The 21470-nt window shown below is 52.9% G+C and overlaps 1 protein-coding gene across 3 annotated transcripts in view; it reads left to right on the top strand.

The window, feature by feature from the left end:
- The window catches only part of LOC143426471 (uncharacterized), a 150422-nt gene that overhangs the window by 121333 nt on the left and 7619 nt on the right, over positions 1-21470 (top strand). The gene's annotated exons all lie outside the window — the stretch shown is intronic.

The following is a 21470-nucleotide window of genomic DNA, read 5'->3' as shown; positions in this document are numbered from 1 at the left end:
TGTATACCAGCGAAATGACGGGTAGGTCTCTTTTAAACGTCGAAAGGGATAAAGAGAAGAAGAGACCGGGGGGTTAGCTCCGCTAGGTGGTCGATAAACCGGGAGAAGCTGCTCGGACTCGTGAAGAAGGATCAACGAAAGGGGTGGAGAAGACACAGAGGGAGGGCAGCGAGAGATTCTCAGGCGCAACGTTCGCTCGATCGACGTGCAGTGGCCCCTCTACGCGATAATTGCCAGTGCAACGAGCAATTGCACGGGCACGCGAGAAGAGGAGGAGGAGGAGGAGGAGGAGGCTGGCGGTGCACCACGGCTCGCTCTGTTGCGCGGAGATAAACTTTTGAAAAGTGCGCGCGTTTCTCGGCTCATAAATCAGGAATCGTCGGACGTGCGAGATGATCGTCCCGGTATCTCTCGCGTCCGACCACCGCCGGTGGACGGTCGTTCCCACTCCCGTATGGAAATCGAAATTGTGCCCGGTATTCCCTTCCCGTCCCGCCCTATCGTTCTCTCTCACGCGTACGCGTACGCTCCTCCTGATCCTTGTCCCGTGTACCACGCGAGGAGGATGCAATTATGCGCGCGAGGGCTCCGCTCTCGGCAGAAATGAATCTGCGATTTTTACGAGCGCGACCCGATAGTATTGATTAATAGGAGCACGGTTCATAAATTTCGCCGCGATATATCGGTCAGCATCGCGGCGCGGACGATGATTGATTTTTCGAACCGAGGCATTGATTTAAATTGAAACGAGGGGATCGCGCAGCCCTCCTCCTCGTCCTCCTTTCAACGAGTTTCCGCTGGGAAACCCGTGGACGCGAGGGCCGTTCGTCGAACTGGAAAAATCCCCTCGGGACCCCTTTCAACGATCGTCGAAGGGTTTTCGAGCCGGACCCGCGACTAATAACGAGGGAAGCGCGAGAGAGGGAGAGAGAGAGAGACGGACGGCGAGGGTAGACCGGTCCTCATAAATTTCAGAATATTGGCGCGGTCGAGATACGATCGATTGAAATTAATTCCGACGCCTGGCACCGCGAGCCCGTTGAAACGCGAGATTACGCGCCTCGCGAGTACGGCGCGCAACCGCGCGCAGAACCGCGAGCCAACCCAATCACCGTGCCCGCGCGCCGCCTGGAAAAATGTAATTCGAACCGTTCAAAATAGATACAATCTTGAAAACTGCGTGAGGCCGTGCCGCTCATAAATCAGTAGCCAGGGCTGGTCACGGGGCAGATGATACCCGCTGCTCGGGTGCTGGGTGTTATTCCTTCTTACGCGGCCCCGTACAACCTTATCCATAGAAATTGTGTTTGCGTAATTACGATCGAGCGGTTAACGACGTTGCGTGAATAAGACGCGCGCGAATTTACGACCGCGTATTTCAAGGGATCCGCGAACCAGTCCGGAATATTTTAACAGCCCTGTCGATCGATGAAAACGAACTGGACGCGGCTACCGCTGAACGTTCGTCCGATCGCGCTTCGCGACGAGATCGATTCCACTCGTTCGCGGGTACTCCTCTTGCGGTATTACGCTAGCTTTCTTTTCGTTCAATCCGAAAGAAGCACAGTGAACACGAGGTTCGCGCTCGTTAATCGATCGACCGTGAACAAATCCGTGAAACGCGTTCGATTCGATGGGCAAGACAGGTTTCGTCGCGACGCATCTTGCCTCGTCATACTCGATTCCCACTGATAACGCGGCCACTGATGGAGCTGAATCGTGGAAGCCTCGGAAAGAAATGAGTTTTTAAAGCGACACACAGCGCTCATAAATCAATAGGTAAGCGGAAGTTTTTCGGGGCGCGCGAACGTGAAATACGAGTGCGATGATTAATGGTGGAGCGGCGACGTTCATCAATTTCCGCGCGAAGAGTAAACAAATGGGATTGTCGAAGATGCGTACGAGATCGCGATTGATTCGGACTCTAACGACGAGCCATCGGGGGAACCGGAAAGCTGACGCGTCGCTTCTTCGACGCGATGAATACGATTTCGGGCCACGCGTTATTAATGATTTTTCTCGTTACTCGCGTACGCGTTACCGAGGCAGGTTCGTTCTATTGTACGTAGCTCAGAGAAGGTACTGTAACCTCACGGAGGAACGGTGGAAGGCGACAATGGAATCTCGACAGGGTCGTCGGCGTTTAAGAAACCATATTTCGAATTTATTCACGAGAGCGAAGTTCAAAGAAGCTCGTTGTACGCGCGGTCACGCGTTCGAGATCCGAGAAATCGATAGCTGCGTGTCGCCTTTGTGCGCGCTGAGAGGACGAGTGCATTCTAATTACTCGATCCATCCCCATGACGCCCGGAAACAACGTGTACGCATTTCCGTCGCGATGCAGCTCGGGTACACCGAGTCGCTTGTTCCGTTCCTCTTTTTATAGAAAAGAAAAACCTATGAAGAAAAAAACGACTGCCGATCCCTACAACAGCTCGTACGGAGCGCCGTACGTTCTATCGTGAGATGAAATCGCTCGCTTCGAAACAAGTCCATCCGCCTGTCGATAACGATTCTTACACGGCGAGAAGAAAGAGGAGCGCGCGTGAAAGGGTTACGCGAACGCGATAATTACACGACAATCAAGAGGAGGAGACGAAGGGCCGCGATGTCGCATAAAGCGGATTGACTTTTTCCGAACGAGGCAATTCATTTGCGGTTAACCACCGTTCTTTCACGATCAATTTCGGACGCCTCTGGTGGACCAGCCCCTTACCTTGCTAATTAATTACCGGCAACCAGCCGCGGTCGCTCGTCCCTCTCTCTCTCGCTCCAGCAACGGCTACTGACAGGAGGTCCCCTTGTCCCTGCGCACGGTTGCTACTTTGTAATTTTCGATGTTACCATCAACGCTTTCGACAATTTACTACGCTCCCGGTAGCCTGGACCGGTACGATAAATATTCTGCAAATTGCCCGTGTTGCCGCTGCTACTGGTTCGCGTCTGTCTCGTTAACATGCAAAGCAGCTCGATAGCCATCCGGAAATTGGAAAAGGCGAGCCTCCGCTCGGCCTCTCGGATAGTTGGAACGTCTGCCGTCAAAGTAGACGACGAAAATGATCGCTAGCCACACGCTCGGCAAAAAATTCCGTTCGTTCTAAATGTTAATAATCGGGTTCGAATTTAAGGCGCGGCGAGGAATAGTCGGGGGGGCTCTAGTCGAGAAGAATAACGTTCCATGTTTATTGGAATGTTCGAGTCGCAACGGTGGCTGATAATCGCGCGCGCGCGCGGAGGAAACGATACGTTCCAGAAAGAGCTGAAAATAACGCGGCCGCTTAACGAAGTCCTCCTCTAATTAACCGAATCGATGGGATTTCATAGGCGAGCGAGCGGAAAGATAAACGTTATCGTTATGCGCGCCGCGAGATGATATTTTTCTTCGGGCGTGACCGCTCGCAACCGGCTATATATAAAACGGCAGACCCTCTCTTTTCCGCGAGAACTTTGCACCGTATCTCTCCTCGACTCGGGAATCGGTGCATCCGTTTATCGGATCGTCTCCATTTAACCGGGGCGGACCAACGAGATCGTTCGCTTCAATATTTCAATGATTTTCTTGAGTAACCGTTTCCGTTTCAAAGTGTAACTCTGTATCCGTGGGTAGAACACCCCCAACGAATCGCGCAAAAATATTCAGAAGTCGGCGAAGAATGGCCGGAATCCAGTTCGCCTCGACACAATTCGCCACGGTTAGAAACTCGTTTGTCACTCGTTAAGAATCGATTAACAAACGATCGCGGTTAGACCCCGCGATCTAGGCCGCGTTGATAAGCTAACGAGACTAATTGACGCGTTCCTTTTTCATAACACGCCCATTGATACGTTCTCGAAAGACAGTTGGACGAAGCTTTTGCCGAAACTCTCGATCGATCCGTACACGAAATTCACGTCAACGACGACGATCCGGAAGGCATTCATCGTTCATCCTCCTAACGAGGGTTTCCGCTCGCATCGTCGTAGCACGCGATCCAACCTCGTTCGCTGTTCGCGTCTAATTATCTCGTCAGACGCTAACGAGAATTTATCGTAAAAATCGCGGGTCTAAGGCTGCGTCGGGCGAGTTTGCCAAGCCAGGCGACCCTTTGTGCCGCGTTTTCGCTACAAAGAAGACGACGACGCAGAAGAAGAAGGAGAAGAATCCCTGGTCTCTCGCGAAATCCCACGTGGCTGGACAAGGGGGAGAAAAAAAGAGAAGTATCGAGCGCCAGGGAGTCCCGCTGATGAAACGGCTAATTAATTTTAGTGGCCCGTTGCATATACACGCGACAGGGTATCTCGCGTGCACGCGTACACGCGCGCACGCACACCGATGGAGGAAGATGCGTGACGCTCGCGCGTACACCTCGTCTATACTTGGCCCGTTGGCTATGCCGCGAGGCGAACAGTTTCTCAAAGGTCCTCGAGTGCATCGTATCACGCGGTTCTTTCCTCTCTTTCCTCCGGTCGCGATCGTCCGTTCCCTATCCCGCGTGTATTTATCTCGCGCGTTGCACAGAGATACCAACCGGGACCAGCGAGCATCTCGAACAGAACGCTCTTTCATTCGACGTTTCGATGCTACGCGGACGGGATTGCGCGCCGATACGCCGGAAGTGCTCCACCGCGCGGCCCTCGATCGAGTGACCGACCGGGCATCGCCTGGTGCCTACCATTCGCGTACCACTCGCCCCCTTTTCGCACGCATCCATCAAGCATACGATGCTCCACAGGGTGGTCAGTGAGTAGTGATGTGGTTCAAATACTACAAGGGATACTACGACGTGCGCAAGTTGGAGCTGGAACTGGTGAGTCCAACAATCTTTCCCGCGAGAGCCTTTCCGCTTGGAATGTCCGTTTAATCGCGAGTCGCGAAAACGATCCCCGGCCCGGGGTATTTCCTCTCGAGGGAGAACCGACGCTGCGCACGAAGCGGTGGAAAATATGTATTTAAAAGGAAGCGGCGCGCGCGTCGTAACGCGATTGAAATTCCATACTGACTTTCAACTCTTAAACGCGCGGCCCATTACCGGCGTTTATCGAAATTGTTTTTTCGAATTCCTACGAGCGGAGGCAACGCTCGCTACCCGCCGCGCTGCATCTCTCTCTCTCTCTCTCTCCCTCTGTGGCTCGCGATAACGACCGCCAAGGAGCCACTCGAGGAGCCGCGGCTCCCTCGTCAACGGTGACGGGGACCTGTCTCTTTCCGCGTTTTCCAGCGGACCGTGAAACCACCTCCTTTATCTCACGGATCGCGAATGGAAAACGGTTTTCTGCCCGTGTCGTTCGTTCTCCGCGCGACGAAACCCGACGTGCCAGCCGATTGTCCGCGGTAAGGCGGAGAAAAAGTTTCGACGCGAGCCTCCGACCATCGAGCTAGGCTCGACTTCTCCCCGCAAGAACCGGGACGAGAAGACTCGCGGTGTATTGGTGGGTTTTGTACGGAAGAGGATCACGTTCGAGCGGTTCGATAAGAAGGAAGAGACCGTTCGGGTCTCGTGAATGACGTGCACTGTCTCGTTCTTTGCCGGCGCGTGCAACGACAGCGTCTCCTTCTTCTTGGACTTCTTCCAGTCGTCCGGTTATTTCGATGCATCTCTCCGTCGGTTCCTCCTCCTTCTCTTCGGCCGCCTCTTCCACTTGTTCCTCGTTTTCTTCGCCTCGCTTCTTGTTCGTCGTCGGCGGCGTCGTCGTCGTGCTCGTCGTCGTCGTTCGTCGTCGTTCGTCGTCGTCACGGTGCGTTCGTGGCACGACGTCCCACTTGTAGCGTTCACCGCGATGCTTTCGTTTCTATTTTGGCGCCGTTCCGACCGCCGTTGCTCCGTCCGAGTATCCAAGGTATCCGGTTTCGGAGCGAAAAAAACGCACCCCCTCGGCTCCAGAGGAGGAACGATACGAGGCGGGCCGACGACAGGTGGCGAAATTATCGTCGCCACCCTCGCTCGCGAAAAAACCCTCCCGTCGCTCTAAACTCTCTCTTACCGGCCATTTTTCACTCCGTTTTATTCCTCCGACTTTTTTCTCCCCTCGCCACGGAGAAATGCGGTTTTTAAACCCTGCTAAACGCGTATCTCAGCGTGCTCAGCGCGCGTTGCTCGCGAATTGGTTGCAGTTTTTCACTCCAACTTTTTTACTCCGCGCTTCTCGCGTCTCCGTTTTCGTCGACTGAAATTTAGGAGTCGAATCGCGGGAGTCGATCGCGCGAGGCGTGGCGACCGATATTCCACAAATACGCGGCGGGTTTATCAGTTGACCTACTGCGCGCTCTACCTCCGTCGGCGAATTAGCCGGGTGCGAGCACGCGTTGACCTGCATGCGAGAAAAGATAGTAAACGCCGTCCGAGGCACGCGGAAAATTCAGACGGCGATCTAGCAACGATCCATTGTTCGGCACGGCTCGTGGCGCGATGTTTTACAGCGACTTTGGTGTTAAACCGCGTCGCCAGTTCTTGCCGCTCATCTGGAACGAGCCACGGTTATTGTATCCGCGACGCAACGGGCCTTGATTGGCTCTCCAGCGAGAAGTTTTCAGCGACCGTCCGTCAGCCACTCGGAAAGGGTTTTTACTCGGTCTTATTCAGCCCCCGGAAACGGTCGACGCGAAATTCCGAGGTGAATCGAAACGACGCCGGTGTGGGTAGCCGCGTGCGTGACGTTTTACTGCGCGATACTGTTACGGGCTCGTAAAACGCGATGATCGATGACGCCTGGGCGTCGATGGTGAAAAACGCGGGCTCAGCGATCGATTATGTTCCGCGGCGCATAAAACGGCTCGATAGGCGAAACGTCCCGTTTAACCAGGAAGTTCTCCGGGATGCTTTATCGTTTCGCGCGTATTAAACCGTCGGATCGACGGGACGCGGTATCGATGCATAAATCATCGTTAAATAAGAAATATTAAACGCGCTCGAAAACGTATCCGAGGTAGCGATCGCTGCGCGAGGAGCCATCGCTCGCCTGCCCCCTTTAACAACTCGCTGGCTGGCTGCTCCAAATAACGTTTTCCAACCACCAAGAAGAATGGTGCTCCGCGGCGCGGCCATTTGTAAAACACGACGCGCGCATAAATTCGAAGACGCACTGGCACGTGGTTAACTACTTAAAATACGCGCAACTCTAAATACTTCGAAAGAGACATTTCAGATAAAAAGTAGACGTAGTTAAACCGTCCCAACACTTTAATCTGTCACGCTGCTTTTAGGGCCGTACGAAATAATAATCTACGACCAGCGCACTAATTTTATTTTTTTTAAACGTCTCGAGGTGTCTCGACCACGATCGATGGGTTCGCATTCGCGATCGCCGTCACGGGTAATCGATGGGCCGTTGGTTCGCGCGTATCGTTACCGCGAACTGTCAACGACATTGCTCGAGCGTTTTGGTAGCCGAAGAGGGGGTGAGATAAGCGGCGCAGTCCGGAGGATTTCCACGTCAGCGAGATAAGAAGCGAAAGGAAATCCGTGTGTAAACGGTAACGACTTTAGGGGTGGGTTTACTTTCCTCGTCGACCACCAGAGCGTCGCCGATAATCGGCGGACCGGCAACCACCCCGGTCGTGTCAGTCGATACTTGGAGTGTACGGCGGTCGCGGCGGTCGTTAGAATCCGGTGTCGCGTTTAATCACCATCGATACGCGCTCGTGTACGCACGTGCACTTGTCACGCGAATCGTCTCGCGTGTCTTCATCCGACAAGTGAAATGCTCGGAAGTCCAACGGCCTATCCGTATTACAAGCTCATCGTGAATATCGAATTCCTAGTAGTTTTCCGTGATATTCAATATTCCAGCGTGAACGGAGAGCATCGCTCGCTCGTCGTTGGTGAACCGCGTGTACAGTTGGAGTTTCGTGCGATGTGTTTCGGAGAGACAGCGGAGTTTTTGAAAATCTCGAGGACCCTCCGAGGAAGTTGCAGCGTCACCGCGAAGGACCCCGGCGAGGTAACAAAAGCACCCCTTCGCTACTGCTCTCCACCGGGAGGATTTCTTCCAATTTACGGGCGGGACTCCTTTCGCGGTGGTTTATTTATAAGTGATTCACTCTCGGGAGCGGCGGCGCACGGTTATAGAAAACCGCCTGTGCATATTCTCGGTACCGGCGGGCAAATATAAAGCGGGCGATTTGGCGCCTGGTCAAGAGACAGTCTGCGAATGTCCGAGAGTGGATATTCTCGATTCTCGTGGAAAACGCCGGAGAGAAAAGCCGGGACGTGAGGCGCGGGGCGCGCCGAGTTACCGGTGCAACCGAGACAGCCTGACAGGCGCGTTTCTAAGTTATTTTGAAAACTGGGCTGTGGTGCATTGACCGTACGCTGACTGCGATCCGCGCGTACGCGTCTGCCGCCTGTCTTCCCGACCGTTTTCCGGGAATCTCTGTTCCGCACCTGGAGCATACTAAAACCCGAACCTACGTCAACGTTTCAACCCCCTCGTTTTTCATCCGAATCGCGGCATCGATCGCGGCGAAGATCGGTCGTTGATCTCGATTCGTCAGTTTCTCTCAAGTGGAATCCGTAATTCCACTCGAAGGAGCGTGGAACGCACCAATTTTCGATGGTATCGCATCGATGTTACTAGGAGGAGATTTCATCTAAATGTACTCACTTGTAGAATTCCGACCAAATTCATAGGTTGGATTAGGTATGTTCGGTTCGAAAGAATTGGGAACCAAAGGAGCTGGTACCGATTTATCTTCTCGAGTAGCGTAGCTCGGTGCGAAGGTACAGTTTTAATTTATTGGGAAGATGAGCTAAACTGGTGGCATACCAGCGGCGTTGAACTTCATTTCTCGAAGTCGCCGCTCCATTACACCCGAACGGTGGGCCCGGTCGAATCCGGTGAGTTCCATTAAGAATATTCGATACACGAGCGATACGCATAACCGCGTCGTTTCGTTTAGCTTCTGGCAGATAGAGGAAGTGCATCGACGGACATATACGCGTTCACCCGACATTCCTACGATGACTAAGGGCCATTCTCCTTGGCCGGACGTCGACAAGGTCGTTGTCACGACCCTTCGCGCGCTTTATAGGAGCCCTCTTAAGGATGTCAAAAGTATGCTCGTTAAAGGCGCCAGTCACTCGGTGCCCGCCGCGATTCTCCCTCTATACGCGCGTCATTCCGCGCGTATAACTCACGTGTTTCTCTTGGCGCGTTACGCAGCTGCCTGCCTACACACAGGAGGCGTCGTAAACGTCCCCTAATGCGAGACTCCGTGACCACGGTTGCCCAGGATATTCGTCAATGAGCGAGCCGCGAGCGCCCCGTTAAAAAGAAGAACGCGAAACCTCGTCGAATTCCTAGTTACGCGCTTCCTTTTTCTTGCTACGAATTCCTTCTTCGTCGACCTTCCGTCGAGCCTAACCGGCGCTGAAAATCATCCTTACGAAAGACCGGGCGAGCACAGAGGGGAGAGAGAGAGAGACGCGCCTAGCGAATACGCCGTTTTCTTTGCCTCGTAAATCGTCGACGCGTACCGGCGCACCCTAATCAAAGTACAGTTATCGTTGACTCACAACAGCGAGACGCGATTCCTTTTCTTTTTTTTTCTCTCTCTCTCCCTCTTCTCTCCTCTCCGTGGCGACGAACACGATGGAATCCGCGACCGCCGCGACCGTGGCAACCAGAGCATCGCGCGGCGCGATTAAAAAGAAAGGGTCGCGCTGCGGTCGTTCTATTTTCCGTAGCGCGCGACCAATTTTCCACGGTCCGACCGCGATCGAACCAGCTTCGTTTATCAAACCCGCACCTGTTCGTGACGAATGGGGAGAATCGTCCGCGGAGCTACCGCGAACCGGCAGCAGGAAGTGCCTCTGAAGCGGATCAGAGGGCTTCGCGAGGAAGAGGGGGCGACGAAGACGTGGGAAGAAGGAAGAGGAGGAAAAGGAGCCGGCGGAATAGGGGAATGAGAGAAAAGCGAGAGAGGCTATTGGTCAGAGACGAGCCAGCTAGAGCCGGAGGAGAGTGTGTGCACTTCCTGGTAAGGGTCTTGGCGGTCTTCAAAGAGCATCGCCGAGAGCAGTCAGAAGCGGTGCACGTTTCTCGAAATAGGTAGCGGGGGGACGTGAAAACGCAGGAATTTCCGCGTCTCCTCCGTCGGGAGGAGTCCGTTCTTCCGCGTCGACTCGGAGACGAATCGCGTCGAACGTCTCCATTTTTTTTTTACTCTTCGTACATAAGGACGTCACCGTGATCGCCGAAAGAAGTTGTTCGAACCGCAGAAGGGGGCTCCCTATTACGCGTAATTTTGCACCTGTGCATAAAGTCCGAGCGGCAAGCTCGGCCATGTTTTCGTTAAAATACGACCTTGCTACCTGGCCGAATACGTCCGCGAGGGGAATTTGCATAAAGCGTTCTCGGCGCTGTGGCGCTGTTCTAAAAAAGAAGAATATTCCCCTGTGAGGGGGAGGGGAGGTAAAAGGCGAGACGGAACTCGGAGGGCCTTTAAATTTCGATCCAATTTCGAGCGGCCGGACTGGTTCTAAAAAGCTTCCCTCTCTTGCGCGCCGCTGGTCGACGTTGCACGCGCGTAACCCGAACGAGAGAATTACATCGTACGTTCTATACCATACTTATACATTGTATCGTTGCTACCTGCCCCGGGCTACGAGTCGATTTACAGTCTTGAACGGGAGAAAAAAGACGCCGCGGCCGTACGGACACGGGTGTCTGCACCGGCGATCTATTTTTGCAGGAACGATTCTATCGTTGGAGACTTTGGCCTCTGCGCGTCGCCTCGCCACTCGATACCGGGGCACCACCATTCTTTTTCCCTCTCATTATTTTTAACTCCCCTCCTCGTTGTTTATTAGCGCCACCGCGTTACGCGGTTTAAGAGCGGCTAAAATAAGAAAGAATTTATCAGCGATTCGTTTGGAGAACGGATGCATGCACGTGTGTATTACCGCGTATTTATCGGAATCGCCTCTCGTACGAGCGTTTATCGCCCGCACGAGCGTCGACCTCTCTCCACCCGTCGAGCGCGCGGTATCGAGCGCTCGATAAAGGCGAATTTTTCTCGAAAAACGTTCCGAGCGTTCGCCTCGACAGCTATCGTTAACGTCCACCTCGGTGCGAACCCCTCGAAAGGTCGAAATTTCCGACCGATTACTCTCTCCGAGGGATACCCTTCCGAGCACGCTCTCCGGCTCGAAAGCACGCCCTTAGGCGACTGGTAAGTAGGCAGGCATAACCAAAACGAATAACACCGACTTGACTCGTTTATTTTCACACGAGCTGGCTCTATTAATCTCTGCCAGTCTCCGGCAAACAGCCCGCTAGACCTGTCCCGCGGTACCAAATAGTCGCCCCGTTCTCCCCATAAACAAATAACCAGAAAAGCCAGAAATCGAGATACGCGACGGAGTCACGTTCGATTTTGCCCCGGTGGTCTTTTATTGGTCGACGGGGGCGCATTGCACGCACCTCTCGGGTCCACGCTCCCGCGCGGCTCTCCCCGATCCCTTCGACGGGGAACCACGCCGATGGTAATGGTCCCTCGTGCCGGTGGTGGTTAACTACCATGCCTCAAGGACACCCGCCTCTTTCCCCTCCACTCTCGGTCCCCGTTCGGTTCCCTATCGCGAATCTGCACCGTGAAACTTCTGACTTTACTCCCGGCCCAATCTACAGCCGACACGCGTTTCTTTTTCTCCCCTTCCACCCTTCGATCCTTCTGCTGATTTTTCTTTTCTTTTTCTTTCGCTCCTCATCGCCATCGATTCCACGGCCTTGTCCCCGCCTCGACATCTCCGTAATCGCGGCTAATTGCGCGATTTTTCACCCGCGAAAAGCGTACACGTGAAAAATTCCAGAAACGGCGCCGCCGGTGTTTAAATGTCGTTTTTTACGGCGATCTCGTTTAACGCTGCGATTACGCGACCGATCCACGGGCCCATTGGTGTTCGCGATCGATAAGAATCGAAGTTACTCTCGCGGAGGAGTTACGGTTACGATGCCTAAATCACGAGCCCTCGATTGGAGGGAGGTTAAGCGTTACGCACCGCGCTCGGAATTATTCCAGTAGTCGGAAACGTGGGGACGAAGGCAACGTTTTTACAGCGGAGATAAAAGTGGTTTTATTCGTTTAATTAAATCGTTCGTTTGTTCGAGTAACGAGATAGCCGATGTTACGCGTGTCGTATGTTATTGCGACGGGCGCCAGGCGATCACGTTCTCCTCTTCTCCCAACGATGGATCCAACCAGCGGACGCGTATCGGCTCGGGTCGCGGTCATGAATCTCTCTCGAGAAACTTTCCGCCCGGCGAGATTTCGGCTCGCTTTCGAATCGAACGAATATCAACGACCGCGCGGTGGTTCCAAGAAAACATACTTGAGTTTCCACGCGGCGTCGTGGATTCGTGGGCGGGTGTACGCTCTGGGACATCTGCCAGGAGAGGCAACGATTATCAGTCTCATCTCTCCCACGGAATGACGTCAATGCTTTCGATATCGCTCGGAGAAGTTTCGTCGGTGGATTTCGAAATGTTTCTGTGTTTTTTCTACTTTTTTTCTTCTCTCTCTCTCTCTCTCCGTCTCTCGTTGCCGGTCGATATCGATAGATCCCTCCTCGATCACCTTGGGATATCGTGATCGTGGCTGACGGCTATCATCTCGAGGAATTCCACGATTCCTGATGTACGAACCGATCGCGGCGGTGTGCATCGGTGTCCGTTTCTCCATTTCTCTCGCTCTCTCCCGTTCAACCGCACGGTCGTTACCGTACACTGCCATTGTAGTGGAAAAACGAGTCGTGGCACTCCCATTCACCAAATTCCTTCCTTTCATCGGCACCGATTCTCCTTGGCCGACGACACGACTTTTCGATTCCCCCTTCTACTCGACGTCGTTAGGCCGGATCGCCTTCTTTTTGGGGTTCGAACGCGCATCCCCTTCGTTACCGACACTCCCCTGTATTTCTTCCTTTTTACCGCTCCGCGGGTCTGATTACTTTCACAGATCGAAACGAAAAGGTAAAAACCGATTACGATTTATCGGGACTCGATCATCGCCTGATATCGAACAACGAAGCAATACCCGTGCAGCGCTTACCAGAAGGTAAACACAGCGCGTTTACCCGTTTAGTACGTTAACATTAATCGAATCGATAATTCATGCTAACAAGTACGCTCCGTTACGTACGCGTACCAGTCATGGAATAGAAATTGTATCGGGTCAGCCGGGAGGTGAGGGTTAAGCTGCACCGCGAAACTTTTACTATACGATCCCACGATGCGATGTCTACAAGATATCCGCGTTGTTCTCCTTGTCAGTCCATCAATATTCACCCCGACGACGGCGTAGATGGGGGACGACTGCACAGGAGAAAGCACGCGGCGCTCATGCCTCGACAATGTTATCGTTGTTGCGCCGTTAACGTACGACGCCGTCTACTTCCAACCCGTTAACCTACAAGCCGTCTGTCCCGTGATCAGGACCGCGACACGCGCCGACTTTCGTTGTTCGAGGCCGAAAAATCGACTAGCACACCCGTAGAACGCGCCACGAACGAACGATTGCACGCACGGCAGCCTATCCGTGAGACAGGTAAACGACATCCAACGGTAACGGTATACGTTGTGCCTAATACGAGTCTCCTGTTTACCAGGATTCTCTGCTGTATCTCTCCCTCTCTCTCTCTCTCTCTCTCTCTCTCTCTCTCTCTCTCTCTCTCTCTCTCTCTCTCTCTCTCTCTTTCACTCTGGCGAACGGTTCACGATCGATCGTGCATCGTGGAACAAATTGTGACATCCGACACTGTCTCTCTGAATTGGAACTCGAGGTGAAATCGCTCGTGTCCAACCTGACGGCCGTGGATTGGAAGGAACATCGAGCGCTCGCGCGATTACACTTTGCTCTGTGCAAATTGTTGTTCCCTCGACTGCTTTCTATATGGTTTATCGAAACACGGGGAAGCTGGGGAATCCTCGAAGAGAGTGGAAAATAGCAGGCAACGCGTTTCGGAGTAAGAAACGGTGAAACCCTCGGCGCATCCGAGTCCGTCGAGCGATTAGATTGTCAGTTAGTCATTGGTAGAGACCCGCGAGAGTACAGAGGCGAGCGTGATAGTTGAATCGCGAGAAGCCGCGGTAAGGTAGAGAGGCTCGGCTGGCCTCCCCGCTATCGGAATTCCGTCATCGAGGTGAACGGAATGGGATTCCTTGGTCGTGGCTCGAATACCTTTGCCAGTGGTTATTACGAAGTGCCGCTAAATAGTAAAGGTGTGTAGGTATACGTGTACGCGCAGAGGCGTAGCTAACACCGCGCGGTCTCTCTCCTCTTTCTCGTCTTTCGTTATAAATCCAGCGGAGAAGTCGTTTCCTGGTTCACCACGGTCGTGTCGGCTCCGGCCGAGCGAAATTACACCCATTTCATTGTCCCTCCTTAATATCGCGTCTCTTTGCCCGGGTACAATAGAATTCTCGTTAGCTGGAGATGCTCGAGGGAGGGAGGGGAAATAAGTCTTTCGAGAGGAGTCCTCGAGGAGGAAAGAAAAAGTGAAGGATAACCACCGCGGAGGAGAGACGTTTAAGCGCGAGCTCGGTGATTTCTGGTCGAAACTTTCGTCGTAACCTGTCGAGAGACGAAAGTACGCAATTACCCGCGACAATACGGCCGCGAGGAGAAAGTAGCGCGCGACGAAAGAGTTCGAGGGAGACACGCACCGGCGAGAGAACAGCCCTACGCCATTGATCGCGAGTTTGCGTACGCGACAAACCTGGAATCTAAGCCAAGGCTTGGCACTGCCTTCGCTTCGTCGCTTCGGGTATTACCATTATCCGTAGACGCCGCGGCGTGCCCTGGCATCGCGTGCGCTTAATGAATGAACATCGTGCCGCGATCAATTTTTACCCCGCGCCATCTGCTTCTGTACGGAAAGGATCGCTTCATTTCTATCCGAGATATCGTTATTCGAAGCGCTCGCTATCGATATTTTTGCGTTCTCCGCTGGAAAGAGGTCGATTGGTTTATGGGCTCTAAACCGAGATATTTCCTCGCCGCGATCCTTCAGCCGGATTAGCGGAAAGAACGATAAATAAAATCACCCGGATCGTCTCTTGACGGTCATTGTTTCTTTTGGACGGCGACCAAATTTAAGGTCCCTCTGGTGTCCGCCCACGGATCCGTCTCTCTTCTCGGTTTCCACTCGAGTATGCGTCTCGAAATGTTTGATACGAAGTGGTCGACGAAAGCCGCGGTGGCTAATCTTAACGGAGGAAACCCGCGGCGCGTAGGTAGTTATTCATCGAGGCAATTTCACGCAGTAATGAGCCATAGTAGAATTCGCGGATATTAATCCTCAGCGAGCGAATTTATTTCTGGGCCCACCCAAATTGCTCGCGATCTACCCGCCGTCCTGTTAACGGTTATCAAAGAATCTAGTTCCCCGAAGTACTCTGTAGGAAATCTTCCATGTCCCATTTAAATAACTCGGACTCTCGCAATTTTCTCAATCCTCCGCGTTTCTATCAGCCATTCAACAGAACTGGAACAACTCCGATCGATGCCAGTCGATTCTCGCTTATCCGAAGTTGTTCCTCTCCTACAGTTTTATCGATCCTCGCAGGAGATTCGTGACGCGGTTGTTCGCTGTCGCAGTTCCACGTCGTAACCGTTCGCGAAAGGATTCCTCTCCTATTCTCTGGAAGCGTGACACGCGAACGGCGAAAGGCGAACGTGGGCAGAGGAGCGTGTCGCGGGGTTCGACGAGGAATTATCGTCGCTCGCGGATAGCCGGGGTTTCGCAATCCCGCTCGGTAGTCGTCGTGTATCCCGGCGTGTTCCTCGTCCGTTAGACTCGTTTCAATGGATCGGTGACCGGAGGAACAGGTTCACCGTGCGCTTTGCGGTTACGGCCGAACTTTCTTTCGAAGAAATTCACGCGACACCCTCGGGGACGTTCGCCTCCGAGCGTACACTTTCGGCGCCGCGTTTCACCAAATCTCGAATATTTATAGACGAGACGCTAGGATTTGTTCGTCTCAAATATGTGGTTAACGTTGCCGAAATTCTACGACCTCCAGCGGCCATCGCGAACGAAATACTCGCTTCGACATTTACCGCTCTCAAGGCTAATCGTTCGGGCATCCACGAGATCCGTCTACCAGCGAAGTAAATACTTTCATATTCCATTTTTTTATACGTCGCAACGCTTCATTCGGAATCGCACGGTAATTTACGAGTTCGTCCAACTCTCCCCTTTTTGCACCCAGCTAATCACCAGCGCAAAGTAAATAGAAACTTGTGGCTGCATTTATTTCTCTTGCTCGTTTCAATGTTAATCACGATCCATCTCCGCTACTGTATCGAACGACAGCGGTAATGGTTCCACGGGTTCGCAGCGAAATATGTGGTAATTACTTTTTTCTTTTATTCTCGAATTTTTTGCCGCGAGAGAGATCGTCGATTTTCTGTTCACATTATCGCGCATTACCGACGGTTCCGCGGCTGGATCGCCGCGGAATAATTGCGCTCGGTGTATACACGCGGCATTTCGTAACCCCTTCGGTAGTCGGCGCGAACCCCTCTCGCGTTTCTCGCAACGTGCCTCTCGCATACGCGCACACTGCCGCGCGCGGCTATACATCGTACGTAATGCACGTTGCATTCCACGGCATTGGTACGCGCGCGTTATGCATTCCGCGTGGATTTGACCTCGATGCCGGTGTTATTAATGCCCATTACGTTATATAAACGAACCGCGGCGATCAAACGGCACGCGTGGAAGCGAGAAACAGTTTCCACCTAGCAGAGAAACGGAAAAGGACGTCTGCATCCCTGAAACGGTCGGGGAACGGACGTTTCCACGGGTAGAATCACCGCGTAGGCTTTATTAATCGACCTCGCGTACGGTGCTCCAATGGCGGCCGGCGGCGAGATTCGTTTCCGTTGATATCGATTCTCCTCCTCGCGCGTATGTAAATCTCTAGCCGCGGTCGCCGCGTAAATCACCGCCACAGGAAGCGAGGATTTTGTAACTCCTCGAGAGACAGGTGTTCGGTCCGTTGCGTCAGTCCGTGGCAATTTGTCTCGCGCGCGCGTGGATACCTACATAACCGACCGCGATCTCTCGATCTCGTAACGACTCTGAGATCTGGTCGAGTTCGCGTCGGCTAGAAAAATCCCGACGCAGCCTCCTCCGTCCGTTCTTCGATCGCGTACTCCTCGAACCGCTTTGTTCACCTACGGAGCGAACGCTTCGAGCGGCCGTGTATACTTAACGCCGCGCGATGCAACAGCTAGGAAAAGAGGGAAACCGGTAGATAGGATCAACCGCGATAAATAACGCCGCAACGAGGTTACCAGTTCACGGAATACACTCGTTACGAGTAAGAAAGCTAGAAATTACATCGGCGAAGCGGATACCCGGCCGACTGCTATCCCTATTAACCAGCGAACTCGTTATCGCGAGACGAGACCAGAGGGCCGCGATAACAATCGAACCTGGCGTTCGCTCGCGCAGAGACATTGACCCGCGAAATTCCCTGGGAAGAGGCGATCTCCGTTAGCTCGGCCGTTCGCCGATTCTTATCCTACACGATAGTCGCGATTAATCGGGGACCTGGGTTGTTGGTCGGTCATTCGAGTAGCAACGGTCGTCGAGACGGGTCTGGGTGTTGTGTACGCACCCGTGTTCCCGGCTCTGCGCAGAGGCGTAAACGGTTCGTCAAGAAATATCTCGAACTGTCGGAGTCGCGGGGTCGACGTTTGGAATGGCGGTTAACGGTAGAGGCGATAGACGTCCGTGGCTGGGTACATAGATCCGCGCGTACATACGTGTACCTAGCCGCAACGGGTTGATGTATGCATCCGCGGACGTATCGGACGAGCGGCGCAAAAAGGCCGTCGCGCGGATCCCCGCGACCTTTCTCTCTTCCATTCACCGTGTTCGAACAATTTCCAGCCGCGGGCGCACGTTCTCGCTGACTAATTAAATGATTGATCACACCGACCGGGCAAATTATCGTGCCGGCCGTGTCCGACAAATTAACCGCCGCCAGCCCCTCTTCCTCTTCGTTCCTTCGTTGCCTTTTCCTCTCTTCGCCTACCGGTCGACGCAAAAATCGCGCACCCTTCGGGGTTTCGGTTACTAAATCGCGCGAGCGTTCGCCGTGCTCGATTTGAATAGTCGAACGCATCCTTGCGATCGATCGAATTCTTCATTAGATGAAGTTTTCACATTTCCCATCGCATCGTTTTTGTATCAGCCTGTAGCACGCAGACAATGCATGGTAGGCACACGCGCAGTCCCCCGCGGTACGTGTTTCTCCGTGAGTTGGGTAAAAGTGACGACCTCGCGTCAGAAGTACGTCGACTAGACGAGGTGTCGAGCGCGTCGATTGTGCAAACCGTCGGGAATAACACACGGAATCGGATTTCTACGCCCGGAGCCAGAAAGCCCGATTTACGAGCGGCGACTCTCTTCACGAGCGAGAAAAGTGCCTCCTCGCGTCTCCCCGCGATGCACGCTAGCTATGCTAATTAGCAATAATTTACCCGGCTGCATCCAGGATTATCGGCCACCTAGCGTCCACGGAATCCTCTCCGGAACGAAACTTGTATACATCCTCCCCTTTCCAATATTCTTTTTCCTCTCTTTCCTCTTTTCATCCTCCCCCCCTCTCTGTAACCCGCTTCGCCGCCTCGCTTTCTTTGCTCTCGCGAGCTCTCGGAGACGCGTCCTCTCCTTTGTGCGGCTGATTAATATGCGAGGACGTCCTCAGGCTCGACGAGCTGCATTAACAAGGGACTCCGTGTGCGTGGTCAGGACAGCTACCCCTCGCGCAGCCACCCTCGAAGAGGCGATCGCTCTCTCCTCTTCACGGGCGTCCACGAAAAAATCCCTCTCCAACTGAACAGCGCTCCCAGAACTCGCCAGCGAGTATATTTATTTCGCTGATCTCGAGCCACGATTGGGACGGAACTCTTTTGTGGCCCCGAGACGAATCGGGGGTACGAACCGTGGCGCGTCCCGAGGTTTTCGGTGGTTTTTCGAGTCGATTTCTCGGAATCCCCTCTTTTTGGTCTGGGGACACGGGAGATTCGTGTTAACCCCACCACCTAACAGCGTGTAACTTCTACGCATTCTACAGTGGCTGCGTAGAGTATCGACTCGCGTTCATATTTCTCGGTGAGACGATATTATTTTTTTTTTTGTGGAGAGAAAGCTACCGGGGTAAGAAATTTAATGCACGATCCTCGAGTGCCTTTGTAATTATTCAGTGAACGCTGAACTAAGTACAATCGTGTATCTGGCATGTACGTTTTATAGTCGTCGTATATTATTATATACGTTTGATAAAAATTCTAACGTTTCACCGTGAAACTTTCTACCGTGTAACGATATTAGCATTCTGGTTCTGGAATTTGAGCGCGCTCCAGACGTGTCACGGGATACCTCGTTTCCGCGAGCATTTTTTTTTTTTACCGATGGAATGGTAGAAAAAAAAGAGATTCAATTAGGCTGTTAATGGCTCCGGTAACAGCCTGTGAGAAAAATGTCTGGGAACTAGAGTGCATCGCGTGTTCGAGGCGTTTTAACGAGAAGAAACGTAGCCCCGTACGACTGTGACATACCTATCGATTCAAGTTCGTTCGCTCGCTCGACATAACTCTCGATGAGGAGGAAGGGGAGAAAAAGTTAATTCGCGATGGACGCGGTGAAAGCGGCGCGAGTTTTCGTCGCGTCGTATCGATGGCAGGAAAAGACCCCGTCTGATTTTAGCGAAACGTGGGCCGGCTCGTGACTCGATAACGATTATCGAGCGAGGATCGAGAGTGCTGGAACGCGTTCCATGTTCGAGCGATTCCTAGGAGTATAATCGACGTGGCTGCGGTGAAAGTGTGCGAAAACGGGCACCAGAAACGGTGCCGGGATAAGAATGCCCGCGTAAAAGTATGTGTCGCCTGTGAACAATGACGATGGGAAACGGAACGAAAGAAAACGAGCGAACCGGGGTGAAAGAGGAGGGGCAAAGTGGGTATCGGAACGTTGCGCCACGGTCGATGATACGCATCGAGGGATGCCGATACCGTCGAATCGTCCAAGTTGCACCGTGAAAGAGAAAATTTCCGACCACGGTAATGAACCTTGAACGCGGCAATTATCGCGAAACCGACGCTGCACGAACAGGGGAATGAACGAGGCGAAGAACACTGATCGCGGTTCGATGATGGATTAGAATGAATCTCGTTACGGAGGTGATTAGGTATTAGACACCTCGGAACGGTATCCGGAAGTGGTATCGGGTCAATACGAAAAAAATTAATTCGAGTTAAATACTGGGAGACATTATATCTTCATCTGAACCGCTCTCTCAGAACTCTGGAAACACTTCCTCCTCTAGACAGCCACGTTTCCTCCACCTGTAAAGTCACGACCAATCGAATTACCAGGTGAAAGCGAAGAAATGTGTCCCAATAGCGCGGAGCAGCTCTGCGAGTCGCTTCGCTCGCCCGAAAAGACTTTCCATTTCGACAAAAAAAGCGATCGCGGAAGGTCGCGTTTCGTCGCGACACCTACTCACCTCCGCGTTGAAATCACGCGCGAGGTGGATGAGAAAGAAAAACGGTGACACACTCGCCCCGGCCTCCGCACAGGTTACTTCCGGTGTACCGGTGAATCACTGCGCCTGAAAGAGACGTACGTTGTTCGCGAAATCTCGCTCGCTTCTCAGTCTGGCAGCTTCTAGTCGAGCAGTCGGTCCTCGTCGCGGGCTTTGCTCTCACCTCGTCAGTCGACGGTCGTTCGCGAATCCACTCGTAGCGTTTGTTGTTGGAAACGCGTTCCTCGAGTGCCAAGTGATTCGAAGATCGAGATGTTCATCAAGTACGTGGACGTCTTCGTGGACGAGGGTTACATGTCGGACTCGTCGACTGTAGGTGTTCCAATCGTGAAACGAATTTGTCATCTACGTAGTCTCTAGCGATTCTTTGAAACTAATAGACTTGTTGAATTTTCAATTCGATCAAATTCGTCGTCCAAGTGTACAAAATTCGTCAGAGCGAGCTATCAATTCATGTATCTCTAGAAGCCTTTCAGTGTACATCCGTTCGAAGTGAACGTCAGCAGATAAAAAAAGTAACTGCGCGTCGAATATTTTCGACTGCCTTGCAAGCGTGTACAGTATTAATAAAATGGATGATTAACACCGCGGAACTTCCGTAGCAACAAGTGTGTTACCCGTCAAACGAAACTCCGTGCGACCGTAGTCGAGCGTCGGTAACACGTTTCCAGATGACGCGACACGTGCGTCCGCTTATGATAATAACCGAGCGATTGGTCAATCGTTGACGATCGATCTGCTGATAATGGACAGCGGAGACAAATTTCGGCTCGTTAGCGGCTCGTCTTGAGCCACACTGGCTGGTCGCTGGGATTAACCGCGATTCAGTCTGCTTCGAGTAGATCGAGTACCGATACCAAATCCGATTCCGTGGTACGCGCACAGATTCGTTACGAAAGCCGTTTCCGTGTGGGTGGTTGGTAACACAG

Source organism: Xylocopa sonorina, chromosome 8, assembly GCF_050948175.1.
Source record: "Xylocopa sonorina isolate GNS202 chromosome 8, iyXylSono1_principal, whole genome shotgun sequence".
NCBI lineage: Eukaryota > Metazoa > Arthropoda > Insecta > Hymenoptera > Apidae > Xylocopa > Xylocopa sonorina.
This window is presented reverse-complemented; position numbering and strand designations above follow the sequence as displayed.